We start from the raw sequence: 25129 nt of genomic DNA on the forward strand, positions 1-25129 counted from the left end.
TCTGTGACATATAGACGAAACACAATGAAGACAAACAATAATACGCAAAAATTTATGAGCAATCTTACAATTAGATACAATTTATTGACTTAAATTCACTTCTAACAATAAAAAATAAATTTAAGTTAAAAAATTTGAATATTTTTTCAGAATAAGATTTTTAAGATCCTGGTAAACATCTCAGAACGAAATTAAGTAAGGAAAAATATTTTTTATCTATAATTTTAGCTCATTGTCGAGATTTGTATCACAAGTAAGTCTGAAATTGCCTTTAAGGCACAGAAAACTACAATTGAACAATATAACAATGAAACCAAACCGATTGAAAATTTAAAATGATTGTAATAATCCAATTTTTTATATAGAGTGTAATTTTTGCTTTGGGGATACGATTACATGATAACAGAAAATATTAATCTTTATAAAGAAATGAAAAGATTTAAAAAATTTATTGCATGCGCATAGTACTTATTATTTTTTTTGTGATTTCTCTATTTTTAAATTAAAATATATAGAATAATTGGATATCGTTTAGTTTTATAAGCATAATTTTTTCTATCAAATTCATTTTTTGAATTTCTACTTTTCAGATACTAACCATACAACCATATTTGCACATTCTTATATGATACTATCAAAGTAAATTCATAAAAATCTCATAATATCATCTTATATTTCAAACGATAATTCATTTATCAACCAAACCTGTTAAGATAACTATATTGATTGATTATATTATTCGACTATTTCACATTTTGAATCTTTGATACAATTACGAATTACGATTTTATTTTGGTGTTTAAAAAATTTCTTTTTGCATGTTAATAGTAGTTGTCTTCATATTAGATTGAATTTTTGTCGCGAAAAGAGATCCATAAAAAAACTCAACTGAATTAATGTTATGTTTTGTAAAAAAGATTGTATAATCTATATAAAATGCAATTTTAAATGCATTCTATACTTTTTAACTATTTATAGTTATATTAATATCTAATTTTTCACAAATAAAAGTTATAATGACAGGGCCTCGATAAAGGTTAGAATATAGATCAAAATTTAATTTATGCATACTTATACAACAATTTATATTTTTACCCATAAAAATGGAAAATTAATCTATTTCAATTTTTTTACGGTCTATATTTTTTTATCGGCTCTATTTTTTATTTGTATACTTGTTTATTCTATTGAAATTGAAAATTAATATATAATACCATCATGTTCATTCTTTAAATCTCGAATGTAATTGATTTTTTTAGCCGCTGTATTTAAAAGGTGTTTAGGTTGTTTTACTATCTGTTATCACACCCAAGAATTGAAGTTTGAAAATATCAGATTATCCTGAAATCGGAAATCGTGCAAATATTTAGTTGATATGAAGAGTGCTCATCCAAAACACGATTCGCTTACAATAGTAAAGATATTTTAAAAAAACATTGATGACAGAACTATGAAAAATTGGTGTGGCACTGATGTTATAAATGTCAAGGCCTGTGATTTTGCTATGTTTGTTATAAATATTGTTTTAAGTAAAAGGAATTTTTTTTAATAAATATAATTAAATTTGATTAGGTCTCTAATAAAAAAAACAATTGACGCATTTATTTTTTCTGAAAGCTTTAACTGAATATTATATAACACACAAATAAACTGTTCACTAAAATGTTTCCAAGGTAAAGAGATTCTTTCTACTATTGAAACTCAATGAGGAAACCAATCGTTGCTAACATGAATAATATAACCTATACTAATGTCAAGAAAAATAAAACTCATGTATCTATTCTTATTATCATTATCATGCTATAATCAATTTTTCTTTGTTTATTTTTTATTTTAACTTCATATTGTGCCATAACAAATTATACCATATGTCGTAACATGGGATGGAGTGGTAGCACAATATCATGTAAGGTAAATCATAGAGCTACAAGTCACAAATAAAATCAAGTCATATATTAGAATTATAGAATGTGATAGAAATAGCAATAATAAGCCTTTTAAATATGAGAGGTATCGAAGAAGATGTAATAGGAGAGGATACGATCAAGGGTAAGAACATTTACATGCATAAGAAATTTATCACATAAAGCTTCAAGAAAAAATATAAAACTACAAACCGAAATTAAACCGCAAATCAAAAACATAGAAGAATAGTTAATTGTATAAAATGAAAAAAATTGATTCAGTAAAAAAATTGTTTGTTTTCTTTTAAAAAATAAGCCTTTAAATGAGCATATGCATAGGCATTTTTTAAATATTCGCAAAATATTATTTATATAAAATTAATGCATCAAAGCATATTCAACGAATAATAATTATACAGTAGAATGCCTTTTAACAAATCTAAAAATTATTTTATTTAAAATTTTATAATGTAATTTACATTTTTTATTATAATATTCAATCACTTATATACAATAAAATATAAAATCTAATGCAATACTAATACTCATGTAAAATTTGCAAATTTGAAATGCAATAAATAAAGTTCTTTCATGTTTGATGTTGTAAAATTAATATTTTTTTTGGATCTTGCATTCTTTCGACAAAAAATATCGTTTGATGCGTTTAATTATGTTTCATTGAAGATTAAAAATAAATATTCTACAAAGACACAACTATAAAAGTAATAAAATATTCCAGTAAATAAACTTAAGAAGTCTGATAATAATAAAAAGAGCTGATTGATACGTAAAAATCAAGCTACATATCAAATATTGATAAAATTGAAATTCTAAAAACACTTGAATGTACTGATTATCGCTAAATTTAAAACAAGAAAAATATAATAAACCAATATCTTATAAATTAAATAGGCATGTATAATTAAATAAACAAAGCATGCGACAAATACTACTTTTATATATCAAATTAGAAACAAAAAATGGTATTGGATCAAGCACACTATCATATGTATAAAAAATGTTTACAGATGTTCAAAGAACCAAATAAAATTTTTAAGAACTATACAAAATTTATGTGACTACATTTCAATATTTAAATTTAAAGATATATAAAATGTTCGTTATTGATAATTAGTAATAAAATGTGATATAATTAAACTGTTCAAATATATTTATGTAAACCCCTTAAACTTAAAATATCATAAATATCGGGTTAATAATGGTTCTTAGGTTATATGGTAAATTTTTCGTGCTAAAAATTAATAAAATTGTTGTGATTAAAGTTATCGAATAGTGCATCAAAACGATTTTATATTTAAGATGAAAGGAATACTTAAAGAAATTTATATAAAAATTTTAATGGTGTGTATAATATTTCTAATCTTGAGAATTCATATTTTAGAACATTTAAAATAATCTTAAATGTATATTAAAATTAATTTTTTCTTGCCAAAAAATAAAATATTTCATTAAATCTTTTTTTAAAAAATAATATAATTTTATATAGTATAAATTATAAATTTACACATAGATTATCTCTTTAAATACGGAATAGTATTTAGTTTGTGTAATTTAAGTTTTTTTTACTATAGCTATGGTTAATTCTAATATCAATAAATTTATAGGTGGAATTTTCTATCTATATTGTTTTTGTTGTTTTCTTCATTTTTTAATAAATAAGAACAAAAAAAGTTAAAGGTATGAGTAAGTAATTGATATATATTTACTCGTATATATGTCTGGTAAAATAGTTCTAATATGACTTTAGGGCTTTTGGCTATCTGATGGACCCCCGCGCGTGGTGCTTCACGTTTCCTGTAGCCAATTTTATCACCTGGTTTAGGCCTGTTCATCCAGGTTGTGGTTAATATAAGGTTTGATCATAATTCCATCTACTTTTTTTTTCGCTGGCTAGTTATGTCCGACATCCACTATACACTTGGCCATATCATTGTTTAATAGAATATGAAATAAACAATTTCGGGAAGTTTACGAAATCTTAAGCAGCTACATTCTTATATATTCATAGATTTTTATTCTTGCTATGTTATAATTTCTAGTTTCAACCGAACGCCCCATGCTAGTAATTATCATTTGACATAAATAACTCGTATTTGTAGATGCGTTGTGGCTGTAACACAGCTCGCTTTTTTAGCGTATTTTTAGCAAACGGCCACAGCAGTCTTTGGATTTAATAAGAGTATATTTTTATATAAAATTAAATATTGAAATTAATATATTGCTTTTCCCAAGAATCATCGTGTGCGAATACATTTGTCGTAAATTTTAGACGTTTTAAGCTAAATATGCATATTTTTTTAGTTCGCCGCTTTTATAGAATGATTCATAAAAAAGTTGTAAAGAATAAAAATATTTATATAATTTTCACATGAAAGCAGATTTTAAATAGAAACGTTTTAGGCATACAATAACAAATAATTAAATTTTAAATTATAATTAATGCTTCTAGGAAGATCTAAAATTGTTATAAGACATATTTTAGATTTATTGGAATAGATATTATTTAAAGCATCCACACTATAATGGTGTTTATAATTCCCAATTTTGTAAAAAGCAATAATTCTAAGATATATTTATTGTGTTTTAAAATGAACCAAAAAAATATTTTAGGTTAATCTATCTATTATTGGATGAATAATTTTAACAGTATTTCTGGTTAACGGATTTGAGCAATAAAATCAGCGATATCAAAGAATTTTGAACTTATCCTGAAAGCTATTTCTTATATACAAAACAGTATAAAAACCAATTGAATATTTATTTATGATAATTGATAATATAATACAAATTATACTTATAAACGTCTATAATAAGGCGAAAAAATGAAAATAAACACTTGGCATGAAGTAATTCATCGTATAATTAATGTAAAAATAACAGAGCAATATTTTCTATTTAATTGCAGCCATTTGAAAAAAACTCTATATTCGACTATGTTATAACACCCATAATACAATATACCGATGTTTTCATAAAATAGTGAACATCTTGAATGTAAATATAACAGATAAAAAAAAATCACTGAATAGAATATCTAAAAGCACCATATTAAATCGTTGTAATTGAAAAAAAATATTTAAATTAGCATAGCTGTATTTCTCTTCTCATGGCGTTAAATGCTGCCGACATATTTTTTGAACTTCATAGGGGTTTTGGCACAAGCAAATGTGCTCTTAGGATAAAACTAGTCATAAAAATTCAAGAAATATTTCTTTTTTTGAATAATACTTGAATTACATAATCGATGAGCAATTTACTATCTTTATTTTTCTTAAAATTTCAATTTTTTATTTAGTCTAGGGTTTAAAGTTTGAAGCTATTCATGTGTTAAAAATCAAATTCACTTTATATATACATGATAGCAATTTACCAAAATATATTATGTTTGCAAGAAAGGAATAAAAAGATGAAAGGTATAATTTAATCATAAAAACAAAATTAAAATATTTGATGTACGCATTCAATTTTGAGTAATTGTTATAAATAAAAAATTTATTTAGACAATTATTTGATAAATTAAGTCATTAAAAAGCTAATGTGTATAGATAGAAAGAATACCTTTATATCTTATTTACGCCTTATAAGAGACTTATAACTATATGCTATGTGAGGAGAGAAGTATATCAGAATGAAAGTGAAAATATGTAACAGAATGCAATGAAGAGTTTTGTAATATTTCAACATTTTCCAAATAAGTTCTTATAAAAATGAATACGGCATCATAAAGCAAATTAATCATAAATTAACCAGTAAAATTACTTTAATTAGTTTGAAAAAATTTAACCAGAAATAGATAGATAAATTGAAATATACCATGTATATATATCAATAAAAAAAATAAAAAGCATCAATCACAAAAAAAATTATACAGCAAATGTTTTTAATGAAAATGTGCTGGATTTTAATTCATAGACATTAGAGAACAATATAAATATCGGCGAAAGATTTTTAAATCCAATAAAACTACAAACTATTCACAATACGTATAATAACGCCTTTTCACTCTGTTAATCAATTCTATACCACGTTTTTTACATTTTAAAGGGTATTGTGAATTGCTGGATTTTTTAAGGGATATAATTCATGGTAACATAATTGGCTTTTGTTCTCGATCACAACTTTCTTGATGCCCCATGCGCACAAAGTATTCTTAATTTCGGGTTGCTTCTTCTATCCGAAGTCTTCTTCACTATCTCACACACTGACGAGACCTATTCATTCAAGAGTTGTTCTAAATCCCACGGTTTGTATACAAGCCTAGTCTCGTTCTTTCTTCGAGTTCAACAAGTATTTAAGTAATTGTATGTTATTTAAACAATTTAATTGGATCTAAAGTTAAAGGGATAAAGATCTTTATAAAAAAAAGAGATTATGAAATCCAAGATCAAGTAAAAGCATACATTCAAGCTCTCACACTCCGCAATACACTTGAACTCATCTCATTTGAGAGAAGAAGAGCAGTTGATCAAGATAGATCAGAGGAAGGTGTCAAAAGATGCATCAAGGAGTTGTGCAATATGCCAACACTCTGACTACGTCTAAATAGATAAAATCGATAAAAAGAAAATTAACCAATAAATAAATAAAAAATCAATATATTATAATTCTTTCTTTTATATTTATTTACTAGACCTTTATCTAATTTACTTCACATATATTATGCATTATAATTTGGTAAGTCTGATATAATGAAATTTATCTTATATATTGAATTGAATTTATTCGTGTTTGGCATCTAAATTACAAGATTTTTTTTCGTAGAAACGTTTTTCTCTATCTTATGGTAATTTTTCATTCCATAATGACATTCTGCAGTCTTTTTTGCATAATATGCTGCTTGTAGATAAAGAAGGCGTTTAAAATATCTTTCCAAAATTCCAAATAAAATGTTTTAAAAAAAGAAAATGCAGATTTCTTGTCGTATATATATTTATAAATTCATTTATTGGAAAATCGCAGTATAATATCATCTAGATTTTATATTCTATTTATATTTTGTGTTTATTTACAATTTGCTTTTCTAGACGGGACTTTCTAGTATAAGACCATGAAATGTTTTATTATTAGGTCTATTCACACTCGATTTCTATAAATTCTACATAAATATCTCCTATTGCGATTTTATTATCCCGACGTAATTGACCATATACTTTTGAACCAGATCGATCTAAAAAAAATTATAAAACCACAAATTTCTACTTTAAAAAATTTACTGGGCTTGTGGCAACAGAAAGAAATCTTTTGATCTGAACGTTTATTCTTAAAAAAGAGGGTTTAAAAATGTTTTCTATGCAAACCATAGGATTGAGAAGGACTCTTGTGCTGATAAGCCTTGAGAGAAAAAGTATATCGATAAGGATATAGCAGAGGAAGAGGTAGTAAAAAGTATTATTAAAGTTTGCACCAAGGATTTAATCACTCAATATGTTTGAGAAAACATAAAAGTGAAATCAAAAATTAACCGTAAATAAAATAATCAATAAAATGCTTTCTATATAATAAGCGCAAAAAAAATAAAATGTATTTATATTTTTAGTTCAATTTGAAAAGATCTTTTACTTGGTTATGGGAAATTTTGACAATTTAATTTTGCATAAATAAGGTAATCTTGCTACAATCACGATGAATATGATATAACAAGCATCGAAGCTAGATTGGTGTAAAGAAAGAAGCTTGGATTTCTAGTTTATCTGATTTGGTAAAATTTACATTTACACAACTTATAAATTTCCGCAAATATATTAACAAACTATCTTACGCATAAGTTTTTGGGTTTATTCGAGCTAGTTCTATTAATTATTATGTGTTTTTTTTTTAAATTATCCTCATACGGGTAGAAATATTAGGTTAAAAGTAAATTTTCAATTACATATTATTCGAATTTCAAACATAGTTTTATGTTCCAATAAATTTCGCATGAATATAAATGAACCTGGTGTGAAAATCTTGCTTTTTATGTGAAGTAGCTTGATAGAATATAAACTTATTTTTATATTCTACACACCTGAAAGGTATTTGAAATACCAAAAAAAAAAAATTTAATATGGTTATTAAAAAAATAAATATTTAATTTTCATATTTCTTATGACTTAAATAATTTGAGATCGACCACATGATAAAGATTTCAATACAATTTGTGAATTTTTTTTTGCTTGCTAAGATATTTTAAATCTCAATAAAACCTTAATATAATATATTATGTATTTATCTATCCAAATTACAAGGCTTTTATATACAAAGAATCAAGATTTAGCAAATTTTTGAATTTCTAACACATAGATATGATTGTAATATCTTATCAATATTCCGATTTTTTTATTTTTTTATCCCTGTTATATATTCAGAATGCCTGCTAAAGTTTTAGAGATTTTCTGACATTTTTGTATTACTACTTTAAAGGCAAGGAATAGCCCTTATGTTGTATAATAAAACGTGTTATTGACTTCTAATTAAAAAATATTATGTATTTTTAAAATTCAAAAACATTTTAAAATGAATATTTTGATATTTTTTTAACTTGAGGTCCGCGCCTAAGCTACATATGAGAATCAGTTAATGATTATGGATATATTTTGCTGCCAATGTATAAGAACTCCTTAAAATGTAATAATACTTTATCTACTGACAATTTTTAGGTATCATTACTAAAAATGCAGGAAATTATGTTTATCTACAGAAAAAGAAATTTATCAAATAAACATTTTGTTTTATTATACAAAAAGCAAACTGAGAATTATCATCATATTGATAAAATGTATATTTTTATTTTGTCCTAAACATCAGTTCTATTATAAAATCTATATATAATTCATTGTAGTTTTATGTGGCATCCAGCGCAGTCAAATATTTATTTCAATTATATTTAAAGGTGCAACATGGATGTATATTGTTTGATGAAAAAAAATATTTCAAGGAAAATATTTGAGGAATAATTAAAGTAGCAAATTTTAAATATAAAAAGAAACTAATCATAGAAGATTTTTCTTTTGCACATACAAGTTAAATTATTAATAAATCAGGGAAAAAGTAGCTATATATTCAGAATTTTAGATGACTTGGATTATATATCCGTATGATTATTTATCATATATGAATCTTACAGATACACCAAAATAAATTAATTTGAAATAGTTGCGATAAAATGTATATTTCTTTGTGTTTTAGAGCTGTAAACTATTTATAACTGGAAAGAATGAAACCCACCAGTAGTTAAAACTAGCTTGGAAAGGGTTATACGCCGTTAAATAATGGGTGACGATTATATTCAAGAAATCATTTGGCCACAATACTGTAATGAAAGATTGATTCCATAATATTTCATGGCTAGGAAAAACCTTTTTTAGTTTTAATCCCTTGTATTATACATAGATATTTATAGAAAATGTTGATTGGGTTATGTAAATTTTAAGATTCGTTTAATGTATTGATAAAAATGTTTTTCATGGTTTTTCATAGTAATACCAACCGTTGCAATATTAAATAATATTTGAGTTACTTATATATGCAGCATTGATATATGAATACATGAAAGCTTTGCTCAAATACCTAAAAGCATAGATTTGGTTGAATAAATTCTAGTCTAAAAAATTACGATAAAATAATAAGTATTTTTATATGTTCTAGGTTCAACAAAAAATATAAGAATTTCTGGCTTATTATTGAAATTCCCATGAAAGAAGAAATGTTTAATTTTTGTAAATCACTAAAATATGACAAAAATAAAAAAAACGATATAACTGCGCTTGACAGAAAAATATATAGTTTTAAAAACAAAGATTGTCATTGCAAATGAGTTGTTTTTCTTTGTAATACAAAAATTTTAAGCCGTATTTTTTTTCAGCCTGTAAATTATTATAAATGAGAAGTTACACTTATAATTTGTCTTTAAAGTGATAAGCAAGTCATTTATAAAATAATTTCGTATATATTATTTTGTGATTTCTATATATCGTCTATTGATATTTTATATTTGAAATCCCCAAATATACATTTTTAAACATTTAAATACATTCTTAATAGATACAATCAATTATAACCCGGCTTGAGACTGTGTAAATTATGACAGGAAAGATAATTTCGTGCTCGTCACCTCTATTTTCCTAAATTTATCGGGATTAAAATAATTAAACCTTACTGATCGCATAATTCCAATGACATACATTTATTTACACTTTTTTACGAGTTATCAAGGTAAAACAATACATTTTAATATAAATTACACATTGAAAATTTTTTACTTAAGATTATTAAGTATAAATACCATCATCATGAATTTATTTCACTGCTTTTTATCTTGATTAGCAATACTTAATTGTACAGCAAAAGATAGAAATCCGATCCAAAATTCCAAAAAACACATTATATATTGAGAAAATTTAAAATTTATGCTGCAAGAAACATACTGTAGAAATAATTAGCTTTAAATATTGATTGAATTCTATAAGTTCTATAAAAAATATAACATTAGTTAATTCTAAACATTTATGTTACCTTTATTAAATTCACAAACCTTCTTATTGTTAACTGAAAATTATGTGAAGTGGGTAAACATGTCTTTAAACTTTTCTAATCTAAAACAGACTAGGTTGAATTTTTCCGTGATTAATCTAAGATTATTCTTATTGGTGGCTACTACACACACAATAAATTCTTTTCTTTTTTATTTGTGACCTAGTGTGCTTAGCTATATTCTGTCATATATTTTCCATTAATATATGATCATTGTGGTTTTATTTGTAACAAAATAAAAAAAACGAACTATTTATCTATCTGGCATGTTTTTTTCTATGGGTAATACAATTAAGAATCGCAAAATATTAATTACGTGAGTATATTTGCGCATATAATAACTTGTATTTAGTAATTTATATACTTTGTATCGCGAAAATATGCACCTCTAATAAATTATCATGTAGTTTGGATGGGTCTTACGTTGTATCTTAATTTTTGATTCAATAATAGCGTACTTTATCTATCGTGCGATGATCTAAGGCTTAAAATTATATGTGAATTTACATTTTAAGTGCTTTTTTTAGTTCGCTTTTATATTAAAAAAAATTGAGTGCATCAATTAGTTTGAACCTATTGGTTGTTTTCATGAATATATAATGATTAAATACCTTTTTTAAAAATTTCGGGCATAATGGGCTTGCAAACTAACTTTGTCAACAGCAAAAATATTTATTTTTGTAAAAATTTTAAAATAAAATACCAGATTGAAGAAAGTTGTGGTGGTGCGAACTAGTATCTATAATTAAAAGCAAATCAAGTAAAATACAATGTTTTTAAAACTAACTTATAGATCATAATAGCCATATTCAAATTAAAATTAGTTTTTGAAAATGAAAAATCATTATATTCAATTAATTCTTGAAAGTTTGTATACTTTCATAAGCAGATAGAAACTATATGAAAATTAGATTTTTGTCCATGAAACTTTTTTTTGAGGAAATATAATCTTGCAAAAATACCATATACGAAAAATGACATTTTTATTTATATTTTACACATTATTTATTGGTTTTTTTAATAGAATTTCTATGTTAAGACAATTTTTTTTTATAATATATTAAAATATAAAAAATAAATAAAATTTCCGATAAAAATAGATGTGTAGTGTTTAATTTCTTCCGATATTTCGATATTCTTTTAATTTAAATTATCTTTTACAAATTAATGAATCGATGATTTTGTTATATAAATATTTATTCTGTTTTGTAATTTAAAATAATATGAAATAAATTGTATTACATATTATTATTCGCTTATAAGTTTGTATACAGACAGATTTTTTTTGTGTGTAGTATAATAACTATTTTCGTGTTGAATATAAATTGTTTTCTCATTGAAATTTAAATTAAGAATACCTTTATAATACCATGAATCAATGAAATTTCTAAATATGAAATAATTTATTTTGTGTTTTATAATTTTCAGTATTAAAACCTAACTATCGTTATTTAAAAATATTTTCGATATCATTTATATTTTTAAAGCTTGCAATATCAAAAATAATATTTCAACCGTTCCAAGTCATCTTCTGAAACTTATATAATTTTTACATCCGTGGAATTTTATTTGTTATTTTTACTGGCTATGTTTCTATTTTATATCCTTTTCAATTCTTTACCTTGTTTCTTATACAAATGTTTTTATAAAATATGAAAAATACTTACATGCAATTTTAAAACCCTTTCTTTCCTTATAATTTTTTCATAAAGTGTAGGTGTATCCATTCAATAATATATATTTCAATGAATTTCTCAATATGTGATAAACTTTGATTTTCACCAAATTTCAGATAATAAAAATATCGCATAATATTTCTTTTTTAATTACTGTTAGATAATAAATATAAATTAGACACTATATATAAATGATTGCGCCATTATAAAAATCCTTGTTCCCCTTTTACGCATTTGAAAAGTCGATCCTTACTGCACAAAGACTATATCATACAACAAACATGCATTTAAAGCATACTAAATGCAAGATATATCAAAAACACACATTGGTAGAACCATATTAAATTAAAGCTATAAAATTCTAAAATATCATGATTGACACACGAAACAGCTTTACTCTTTTCTCAAATCTCTGTTTATCTAATTGAATCATAATTGGTAATACGAGCGATGTCTTACGACGATACAGCAATCAAAATGGGAAAATATATAATCTAAAAAACAGCAGAACAAATAAGTTTTTTCATGAGTAACTATAAAAATATAAGATAAGACGAGAGCGATAAATGCTGCATGATAAAATCTAGTTATATTAGAATGTAAAAGTTGCCATGCAAATTTAAGAAAAAAAAGGGATTTAAAAGCAAAAAATATATTAAATATATGCATGTGTGCATTATCTATCAGAATATCAATATTTATCAATCCACGGATTATATCATACAGGAATTTAAAATGAAATATATGAAACAGCAGCTTTAAAAACAATACACCGCATATTTTTTTGGTGTATATATAATATCTTAAAATAATGTATTAGGCGAAATCTACTAGGCCAATTTTTTTTAGAAATTTCTAGATTTTTTTTCTTTCCAATTGTACTTTAGAGATAGATGGTGATATTTGACAAATGAATTCGAGATGTAATCCATATTTTCTTGTATAATTTTAAATAAATTCACTAGAATTTATTGCATGATCATGCATCACGTTTCTATGTTTTTTATTTTTTATAAAGTTATATATAACTAATAAACATAGTAATGTATATTCAAATTTTTTTTGTAAAATAAACTGTAAGAGAAACTAAATCTTAAAAACACGGTTTACAATTACGATGTACACAATTTTTTTTATATGCCATTTATAAATATTGCATTCCGATATTTTATGTCTTGTGTATCAGATATAAAAATAATGAAAATGAATCAGTTAATTATATTTGTATCATTCAATATAATAAGGACTATTGTAAAGCTTTTAATAGGTTTTTTTTATTTATAAGCACATTAAAATTTTTTAAATTAAATTTTAGAAAGTACAGTAGGGTTTTTTAACGTGGTTAAATATCCTAAATTTTTCTTAATGTGAATTTATTTACATATTATTTTTTCGCAAGTATATGCATTATTAAACTATATAAGCATCGAAACCAAGTGTTTGGTGTAAATAAAATCTCTATAATTTAGGAAATATATCTTTTGTCTTGTTTCACATGAATGTTAAATATTAATTTAAAAAAAAGCTTGAATTTTCTTTAAATTGTATATTTTCGCTTGTGTTTTCACAAATTCGATAATGAGATTAATGGTTCTAATCTGACCAAGTCAATATGGTATTTCCAGTAGAAACAGGTATATCATACAGAAATGTTTTTGTTCACTCGATCTTGAGCTTGCATAACGGGAAGGTTTTTATAGCCCCATATTTTCTGTATTTTTAAATCCAAAATAATTTTACATTATGCATATACCAATATTGTTTTATGTATTGCTTGCAGCTTAGCGGCAATAATGATTGTTTGATAGTTTATCAATGACCCATGATAAATAGTATTCAAAAATCTAATCGTCTATTAACAAATCCAAGTCAAATAATACAACAATAACCATCACCGCGCTTATTTTTTTATGTTTGAAAATTGGTATAGGTACCAAGTGATAAATGGATAGAAATATCCTTGTCAAAAGTTAAAAAGGTAATGCTCTAATTAATGCACGTTAAAATCAAAGTTGGCAAATTGGTGCAATTCATAGTGAAGTTTGATACATTTGTCGATTATAATTGTTTGATCAGCAGAAATAATAAAATATTATATCCATTAGTAATTTAGGCACATGCTTTTAAATATTTAACAGATCATGTTTTTAAACAAATTATACCAATCAAAAGCTTGAGATTAATATAAGATTAAAAATATAAAGAATAATTGAGATTATAAATTTTGTGGACCAAAGAAGTTATATCATTTAATATCTATAAATTGATTTGGCAAAAAGTTATGTGTTTCATTAATTTATATTACTTACTTTGTATTAATGGTTAATTTTTAATTATGTAAATATTGCAAAGGAAATATATATGTTTACTCGAAAATATATGTATTAGACGCTCGAAATATAAATTGTTGTTCGTGAATTATGTAAATTAATTTTTATGCTTCTAAGTCGAATTTGGGACAAGTTACACATTTTGATCAGAGAACTATATAACATGAAGCATATTTGCATTCGAAAAAAATAACTTCCGATCAATCGACGGAAGCATTACTTTTGTTTTCTTATCCAAGATGGGTGTCAATTACGCATATTAAATAAAAATTATTGTTTTATTATATATAAACATACTTTAATTTACACTGTAATGGTTGCAACTTATGATGAATGATATGTAAATTATGATTGCAGAAACTTGGGCAAACATTAAGATTTGATAATTAAAATATTGTAAAAAGATCTAATGAATATCGAAGTATACATATCACATCAAAAAGATGCAAATCGATATTTCTTTGTGAAACAGCTTTAAAGAACAAACAAAGGAAAGAAACTGAATATAATAAAAATAACATACAGATAAAAACAACACACAGCTAAAAAGAAGAATTCAGATAAAAATATGAATATAATTACAGCACAAAAAGTTAATACTTACTCGGTAGTCTGTACTTCAGTAAATTACTGACTATAAAAAACCTAGAAACTACTATACAATTCAATTTATGCCGAAATAGTAATACCACCAATAAAACATTTTAAAAGCTTAATTCATTATATTAAAAAAAAATTGAATATTGTGATGCAATTTGACGTAATTCTATGTATTTTGTATGCGAAAAAAGTCGGTTTTAATTTTTAATCTAAAATTATAACTTTATATCGTTGAAAATTTTCTGGACCGTTCTTTTTATTATATTTTTAAAGTTTTAGAAATAAACAGTGAATATATTGATTTATATTAAAAAAAAATATCGAAATAAAATCTGTCGAAAGAAAACAAAGGTAGTTTTAGAAATAAAAAACGATATAGAATTATTATTTCAACATATTAAAATCGAATCTATACTTTTTGTGCATTAAATCGATTCAACTAGTATATTTGGGCAATAATAATAGATGTTATTTGCTGAAAATATTTAAGAATATTATTTAAAATATTAAATTGAAAAAAAAACACGATATAGATTACACGGAAAGATCCGGATATTAGGATTTCTGACTAGGTATAGTTTTTTACATGATTTAAAATCTACTGTTTATGCATTTATGATTCTGATACCATATTTTGTATTCATTCTTAATAAAAATTGCGCATTTCACATAATTTGTATATTAATAAAAATATTGATTTAGACTTTTACCTCAAGATTTTTTTGTTGTAAAATCGATAAATAATTTTTCCATGCATCATGACTGAATCTTGCTTATATAAAAATGATCAATTATAAATCACATGTTTCGATTATCTAGGGGATCTAAATTAACTCTCAAATTCTAGTACATATAACTTTGTTATATTTAATGCATGATAAAAAGATCGTTAAGTCTTATAAAAAATAATCTTCCCAGCTAAAACATCAAATGTAAAATTGTTACGTTTTTTTTATAAAAAGTAAAACTCATATAGAATAAATTATATTTCAACTATCATAAAAGTTAAACGTTACCATGAAAAATATAAAACGTTTTTGAATGTTTGTTGATAAACCAATATTTTTATAATTATATGTTTAAAGGGGCTCTAAAACTCAATTTCATAAAACTTGTGGACTAAAATCTGGAATCTAGGTAATCAAGCCAAATTCTAAATTCTAAAAAATGTAATTGTCTAGGATCAGAATTTTTTTTTTTGCTTTGTTGATGCGATTTTACTTCTTTTCTAAGAAAATCAAAGATAAGCTTGCAACTTAATCTTTATATGATCTTATATATTTTTTGATATTGTTGTGATAGTGAAATTTAAACTATTCGAATTTGATTTTTATGCATGACAGTTCACTGAATTTTTATTAATATTTGAAAGTAATATTTGAAAAATTTTAATAAAGTGTGAAATTAAATCAAACAACTATTTTTAGGACACATAAATGCAACTAAAATCAAGATTTTTTTTTGATTGCATAAATCTAGTAATTTAGTGTTGGTATTAGAATTTTTACTGAAATACAGCGATTTTTGTATAAATATAATAAAAGAACACATAAGAAATGTAAGTTTGAAAGGTTTTATGATGAAGAATAAAGAAATTGAAATTCCAAAACAAAAGAAAGTTTGAAAATATGATTTAAGGTTATTTGAATATATTTTGCAACTTTTATTTTCATACTGATTCATTGATAATCATTTGTTATTATTAGCCTTTAATTATATTTAAAACTAACCCGAATATTGCATCCACATAATTATGTCGTTTTATTGCAAGAATTTATTTTGTCTTTATATTATAGCATATTTTTACAAAAGTTAAAATAAAATATATGGATAAAAAATTTTTAGAACTTTTTTTTTGCTATTTTTTAAATTAAAGCATCACTATTCAAATGATTAGTAAAGTTTAACCTAGTAATACAGGATAGTGCAGATTTATATGCGTAAATACATAAAAATTATGATTACTTCACATAAAAACCATAATATTGTTTTTGAACTAACATCAGTATTCTAGCACAATTTAGAAATTTTTTAGATTATTTTTGTCTCAATACAAATAAAAAAACCATAAAATAGAAGGTTGTGATCTAAACCGATCCTGTATAAATACATTATTAATTTACTAACGCCCTGAAAAACCGTACATACCACGTATTAATGTAGGAAAGAGCCTATAAGTCACAACTTTATGCATTTTTGTGCAGAAATTATATTTTTACCTTGATAGAAGCATCTGAGTATATAAGAAAACGCCTATATTTATGAGACATATCATGATTTTAGTTCAAAAAAGGATAAACATATGCTTAGTACATAACATTGATAAATTTACTATCCTTTTTGACTAGAAAATCTTTTCTGGTTTTTTATTATGTCTATTATGCATTTTCAGGGTGTAAGTTATGGTAAAAGCGTTGATCTTGATTATAAATATATATAAATCTGTTAGTAAAAATTTTTAATAATTTAAAAATTTAAGAAGTTTGTGAACGAAGCTTCTTGATAAAGAATACAAAATTATTTAATATAAAATGGCTTTGATATAGATTATATGTGGCATTCTGCAGTTTTTCTTTTCTGAATAAAACACTTTGATATTTACAAAGGTTTTATTGTCTTTAAATATGAGCATAAAGCCAAAAATCAAACTAAACATAACTAAATAGATATATTGCACAAGATTCATAAAAAAAACTAAAATATCAAAAATAATGATGTAGTTCAAAAATTTTATATATGTGCGTAAAGAAGAACAGTTTAATAAGCTTTACTTACAATTAACTACGCCTAATTGTGATGATATTATAAGATTAACACAGCATTTAAATAAACAGATAGTACTTGCAACAACAAAATAATATTTATTGGATATATAAGTGTCTGCTAAGGCAACGAAAGGACGTGCATACACCCAAACACCAAAATTTTTTATAAAAATACATAATATGGGCTTTTAAAGGGGAGTTAAAAAATGATCATTATAATTTATTACGATTAAAAAAGTATATTTATCTTAAAATTGATCATAAATTATCTTAATTTCAATTGTTGTACAGTAGCTTAAATACATAAAATAAATCAAACACAAATATTTTAATATCATATGTCAAGCCGGAAGTGAATTTCAATGTTTATACATATTTTTAGTTGATTTTTTCAAATATGTATATAGACGATAATTTGATTCAAAAAAAATCTATGACGGACTAGAATTTTAGTAACATAAAGGTATTTTTAACTCGATTATAGTAAATATGAATATAAAAATACACCACATTGAATTTTATCCCGTAAATATACTTTGTGTCTTTTCAATAAATATGGTCTTCATTGAATTTTTTTAACTCTATAAATGAATTAATATGGACTTTTTAACTTTAACTGTTACTTTTTCTATATCATAGGTTCATACATAAAAAAATCCTTATTAAATTTTTTTAGACTACAAAATATAGATATAAGACATGGAAAATATGAAAAGATAAAGATATAGCAGAATATAGTTTTAAAGGTAAACTATTTAAAAATGAATATTGCTATTAAAAAGCAAATAAATATTTTTTTAGACGTTCTATATTCATAATCCATCAAACAACCACTTTTTTGCGTCGAAGTAAAGTTTATTTGTTTTTAATAGATTAAATTCAATAGAGTTTAGAGGTTTTTTTATGTCAATCATGATAAAGGATATACTTTAAAGGGGTTTCAATACATAATCAAGAAACACACTATATTTTTCATGCAAAAGATGCGTAAGCGCAATAGAAAAAAATGCTGAAAATGCTTAAAAGATTATAAAAAATACGCAGACAGATACAAAAGTTTATAGAAATAAGTAAAATAAAATAAAAAATGAACTTAAGAATATATCACTAAAAACGGAGATTATTTTTGTTTGAATAATAAAATAAACAAAGTAATTGATAAAAATATAAATCACATAAAATAGTTATGTCTAAATTAAGAACTTATAAGTTCTTTAAATAAGGGTCTACGGGGTGATTATATTTTGAACAATAAAATCAGCGATTATTATATATTTAAGACATTAAATCATGCATAGAATTTTATATTATAGTAAAAACAACATAGAAAGCTGGAAATATCGCAGCAATAGAATATTAACATAAAATATTTTTTGGAAAAATGTTAGCTAGAAGTAAGAAATTAAGCAATGGATTTTTTACTTAAAGGTATAAACGCCTGATTAATACTATTTAAATAAAAAATCGATATAAAACCTACTTTAAAGCTGGTATTTTCTGTTATAAAGATATTTGAAGCTGTGAAAATTTTCTAGATTAAGGAACGAAACATGATTTATAACATAAAAAACGCAACATTACTTAAAAAAAATTTCAGGAATTTGATTTCTATATTTAATAAAATTCAGCTGCAACACTCCAACAAAATGCATATTATATTAATTGTCGATTAAGAACAATATTATAAATTTTCGGATAAATTATAATCTATAAACGGAAAACATTCGATATGATATATTTCTACTTATTTAAAAATCAGCAGGCAATCAGGGATAAAAAAATACATAACATAAAATAGTCGAATTTCATTCTTCAACCATAAGAATGAATAATAGAAATATGAATAAATCAAGATCGACTGATTTTTAGGCAATTTTACCATAACAAGTTTTTAAAAACGCCAAAGTTGTAAATGGATAATTATTGTCAACTTTTTCATATAAGCCATACTAATAGAAATCAAAAAAAGTGAAAGGTGTTTTTAAATATCTGGCTGTAAGAAACGTATCTTGATATCCAACATAAAAAGATAAAAATAAACAAGGGATATTAAACATCCCAAGAAAAGGACATAGAAAACATTTGATAGAAGAATAAATCAAACCGACTGCGTTTTTCTTTGTCAATAAATTTTTTTTATAAATTATAAAAATTATGATCTTTAAAATGTATTTTGATTGCACGGGTGATTTATTCGGTTGGAAAGAACTCAAAAGGGTAAATTCAAAGGTAATTGTATTGATAAAAAGAACTATAAATCTAAAAATTATCATTTATACCATCTAAAAGAGACTTTATTGGAATTTGAATCTCTAAGATAGGCGAATCTACAGGAAAAATCAATCGTAAAACTAGAAGTGCTAATCAAATTAGAACGTGTGCAATATGCATTTTAGTTTTATTCTGGTGACATAGATTAAATATAAAGTTGTATAATATTAATATTAGTTGAAATTTATCCTTCAAGTCCTTTAAAGGCATAGAAAAGTGAAGACTTTGTATAAATTTGCACTTTTAAGCATAAACTGAATTCCAAAGGCTTTATTTATAGAGATACGGGATATTTTAAATATATGGATTATGTTAAAAAATTTTAAAATGTGATAAAAAGACAACTCGTTACAAAATATATATATTAATCGGATAAAAAGCAGCAGGTACTGCAGATGAAAGCTATATCATTAGACTATGCATAAAAATCTATCTGTATTCGCATAAATTCAGACATTGATTTTTTTATGCAGTAAAACAATTGTAAAATGACTTTTAAAAAGAAGATTATGGATAATATCAAAAAAAATTAGATATGATAGCCATATGTCAGATTAAAGATAAAAATTTATCGCAGATATGTTTATAACTTTGTTTAAAAATTCTGAAATTCTTATGAATTACATAAATCACTAAATTTATAGGTCAAGCATTTACATAAGTCGGCAAAAATACAGTCTATTAAAAAGGTTATTTTATAGAAAGCCCAAAGATATTCTCATTATAAAAAAAATATTACATAAATAGATATAACCCCAGAATAGCAATTCTAATACGAATTTATGCATTTTATATATATTATATATTATTTATGTATCCAAAACTCTTATAATTCTATTATAATAAAACTAATAGAAGGGAATATCACAGAAAATATCTACAGTATGAACAGAAAAGCCACAATAGCCGGCAAGTTTTGTGCTTCTTATTATCTAAATGTTTCCATGTTCGATTATAAGAAATTATCATTCTATGAACCGCTTACAGGAGTAGATAATATGGTGAGTAAAAGCAAAAAAATACGGGTAAAAATCACACAAGAAAACCAAAAATTATAGTTTAATCAAAAGTTTTTGCTAGTATTATAATAGTTTATGTAAAAAGAACAAAGACAGTCTTCAAAATAATATCAAGAATTATACCTAAATTTATAAATTTTAAAAGAGCAGCTGAAAAATATTTATAAAGATAATAACAATAAATGCTTGAAAATTGCAGTAAAGACAAATTAAAAATACAAAAAATTTCAACTAACGTAAAATTTATTTTAAGCTCGAATTTTTATTAAAACCGTCACTTTTTTTGCTTAATATAATGGCATTACAACAGAATGTCTTAAAAAATATCAAAATGACAAGAAGCTGCAATTTATTTCTTAATTGTATGTAAAAAACTTCCTTATAGATGTATCAGCAAAAATAAGAGATGATGAGAGATTTCATAATAGAAAATATAGAATTTAGAAAAAATTTGTAATAAAAATAATAAATTAGGCTTTAATTAAAAAGATGTTTTTGAAAAAAAAGTGTCACTAATAATAATATCATTACATCTTACAAAATCATTCGAATCCGAATTTATTAAATGAGAAATATGCCAAAAAATATTCTTAAATATATTATATAAACTATATACGAGTAAATCTATGCATTTCAAAAAGAAATTCTTTTATTTTTTTGTATCAAAAAAAGGCATATACTTTGAGATTCGGTAGGGCCAGGAATACGTTTCTAGATTCTTTAATTTAAGATAATAATATTCTTACAATATTTAATGATTTTACTTATTATAATAAGTAAATTTTGTGTTTAGTTATTGACATTTCATCATAGATCATTAGAAATTATCGTGAATTAGAATTTATTCTAGCATAAAATCAACAATATATGGAAAAGAATAATATATATTTATCGTTAGTTAAATGATAAATTTATACATGTTTTTCTATTGGTATCTCTCACCATATTTTGCTGTAATAGTTTTATAAAAATATGAGCATGTTAATCAGATCTCGATTAAACCATGTAAACTTAATCGAAGCAAACATAAATAATATTTTAAGCTTTAATACTACATACAAGGGCAACTTACTTTAAAAAATGGTTGAAATAACGTCTTGGATTTTATGGTAAATATATATGCATGAAAAATTATTCAAAAATATAGTCTTGAAATTTATATATAAATTGATATATAAATTGAATCCATCTAATCTTAGCATCAAGTTTCTACGATTAAAATATATCTGGTATCAACTCCTTTGATAATTTGCATAAAATCTTACATCTTTAAAAAATTAAAACATATATATGGTTTTTTTGAACATTTTATACCGACGACAATAGACTAGAGATTATATTCAGGGTATTGTAAATTTTCATTGTTTTTTTGTAAAGGTTAGCGTTAATTTTTGTTCTTATAGCTTTTTATTGGTTTTTTGAAGATCGATTTATTTTATTGGTTACTATTCTAAACTATTTCATTTTTACCATATAAAAAGAATTACATCCATTCATGTATTTTTATATTTGTATACTACATTTTTTCTTACAAGAATTTATTTTTATTTTTAAAATAGCAAATTACATTTCATATAGTTTTTTTATGAATAAATTTTGCATCTAATTATTTGGGAAATCGAATTTTGATCTATCTGTCAACACAATAACTTAATATCTGTTTACTGTTATAATTATCCATTTGTTATATATTTTATTTATAACAGCAATCATAAAAAAATTTAAAGGCGAAATTATCGCAAAATACACATGAATTTAATTATATAATGACAAAGAAAGTCTTCGTGCTAAAATTCAGATATATTTTTTATAATTTAGGCGATAGGATCTAAGTTTATTTTATTTTCCAATCTCACTAATGCAACATAAAATAAAAGTTACATATATTTATTTATTGTTTATATGAATGTATATATGCAAACTTAATTTTATTTCTTATATTTTGCATCTGAATATTAAAGTTTAAATCGGAAAAGATACAATTACCACGCATATTTCAAGAATACAATCAAAAAGTTTTTGTGTATTTTTCGTAAACTTAACATCGTTTTTTTTGCAAATAACTTTATTTTACACTTTTTAGAGTATATTGGATTACCTTTGAGCCACTTATCATGGCCATTTTTGTATAAAAAATATTAATGTATTGGTTATGCTAATTTTCTGACATCAGCAATAAAAAGTATATGAATTTAAAGCTAAAAATTATGTTGTATTGTATTCTATAAGAATTTAATAAAATCATAATTTTTTTAGGAAATTATAATGTATTGAATAATTTATTTGTTGCTTTCATGAATTCATGTACGAATATTTTTTTAGTTATTTTTACCATATAAATTTATAGAGATATTATTCGAAAAATTCAAAATCTTGTTTATAGGTAAAGTAAATGCACATAAGAAATATTTAAATATGTTGTATTTTTTACTTATTTTTCAAGGCTTATAATCGAAATTAAACTAAAGGATGCACCATTTCTACAGAAAATTCTTCTTTCCCCGCATATTTTTGCAATATAAATTGCTTAAATATAATTACAGCATTTATTATTTATTGGAATAACAAAGAACCCCAGAAATATAGTAGAACATAGGTAGATAAAAATATTAGCAAAGAAGATAAAAGTTTCCGTTACTTTTTTGAACTGATCAAAAAAAAATGTTATGGCGGCAGGAATATAGATCTATATTACAGTAGTTGTAAAAATTGACATCAAATCGCTCTTGATATTAGAATGTATAGCATGCATGCACGAAACAAAATTTTGAGTTTGTAATAGAATTTCGCAGCCTAATCTATGTTTTACATACTTGAATACCCAAAGATTTTTTTTAAACTAAAGCTCTTTATATTAGTTTGGGTTGCTTTATATTTAAAAATATATGACCAATTTTTTGTGTTATAAAGCAGGTATCAAAAAATCGTTTTTGGATTTATGCCACTCATCAGTATTTATAGCTTCCCATTATAGAAATCATTGATTATGCGCACCTTTATATAAAATAAAAACATAGCTAGGTAAATAGACTAACCCGTTAGCTTAATTGTCTTTTTAAGTGACATTTTTAATATCTTGAATCTCTAAACAAATTGCGAATTATTTTAATGCTATTTACGCTATATTAAACAAATTTCTTAACATCAAAATATATTAATTTGATGCTTTATGTTCATCATGGGTTTATTACCACTAGCATAAATATTTCTACGCAGTAGTTCTAAATAAATGGTTAGATTCGGTTAGAAAAATTTATATTGTGGCAATTGCAGCATGAGTGTAATAATGTCCTTAAGTTACACATTAATATGTTTTTATGGTTTCTTAGTACCAAAAAGCGTTATTCTCGCTAGGCATACAGAATATATCATATAAATTGTGAACTCTTGAGGAAAAATATTTACAGAGTTCAAAACACTTGTATAATAATCGAACAGACTTCTATGGAAATTATAGTTTTTTAAAATATAATAATGTATTATATGGGCGTATATATAATATCTGTTATATAAATTCATGTATGCCAGGTTTATTTTTATTTAAAATTAATATTTATAAAATTATGGCGATATATAATGTTTAAAATACAAACTGTTGCAATTATTTCTATTCAAAATGAAAAAAAAACCTTATTTCTTCTTAAAGTCAATAAAAATGATAATTACGCAAATTTCGTTTTATGTCACAAAAAAATATCATTTATCTATTTTCGTAAATAAGTTGTTTTTTATGAACACCTTACTACTTTTTATTACTTTCGCAGTTATATATTATATAAGATTTTCTTATATTTTTCTTTTCTTTTATTTTATAATGTGTATATCTTCAAGGAATAATAAAAAATATCTTTTTCAAAGTAAGTTTATGAAGAAGACGGCTAAATTCGACTTTTTTATATCCTAGTAGATTTTATTAAAAATTTATCTATTTTCTATTGTCTTTATTTTGCTTAGAAAACCCTTTTTAAACATAAACAAATGATTTAAAACTTACTTTCAATACATATAAGCTTTTTATAAATATCAAAATAATCT

The sequence above is a fragment of the Rhyacophila brunnea genome, unplaced genomic scaffold (assembly GCF_057557595.1).
Source record: "Rhyacophila brunnea isolate RB1 unplaced genomic scaffold, BYU_Rbru_1.0 scaffold_187, whole genome shotgun sequence".
Lineage (NCBI taxonomy): Eukaryota > Metazoa > Arthropoda > Insecta > Trichoptera > Rhyacophilidae > Rhyacophila > Rhyacophila brunnea.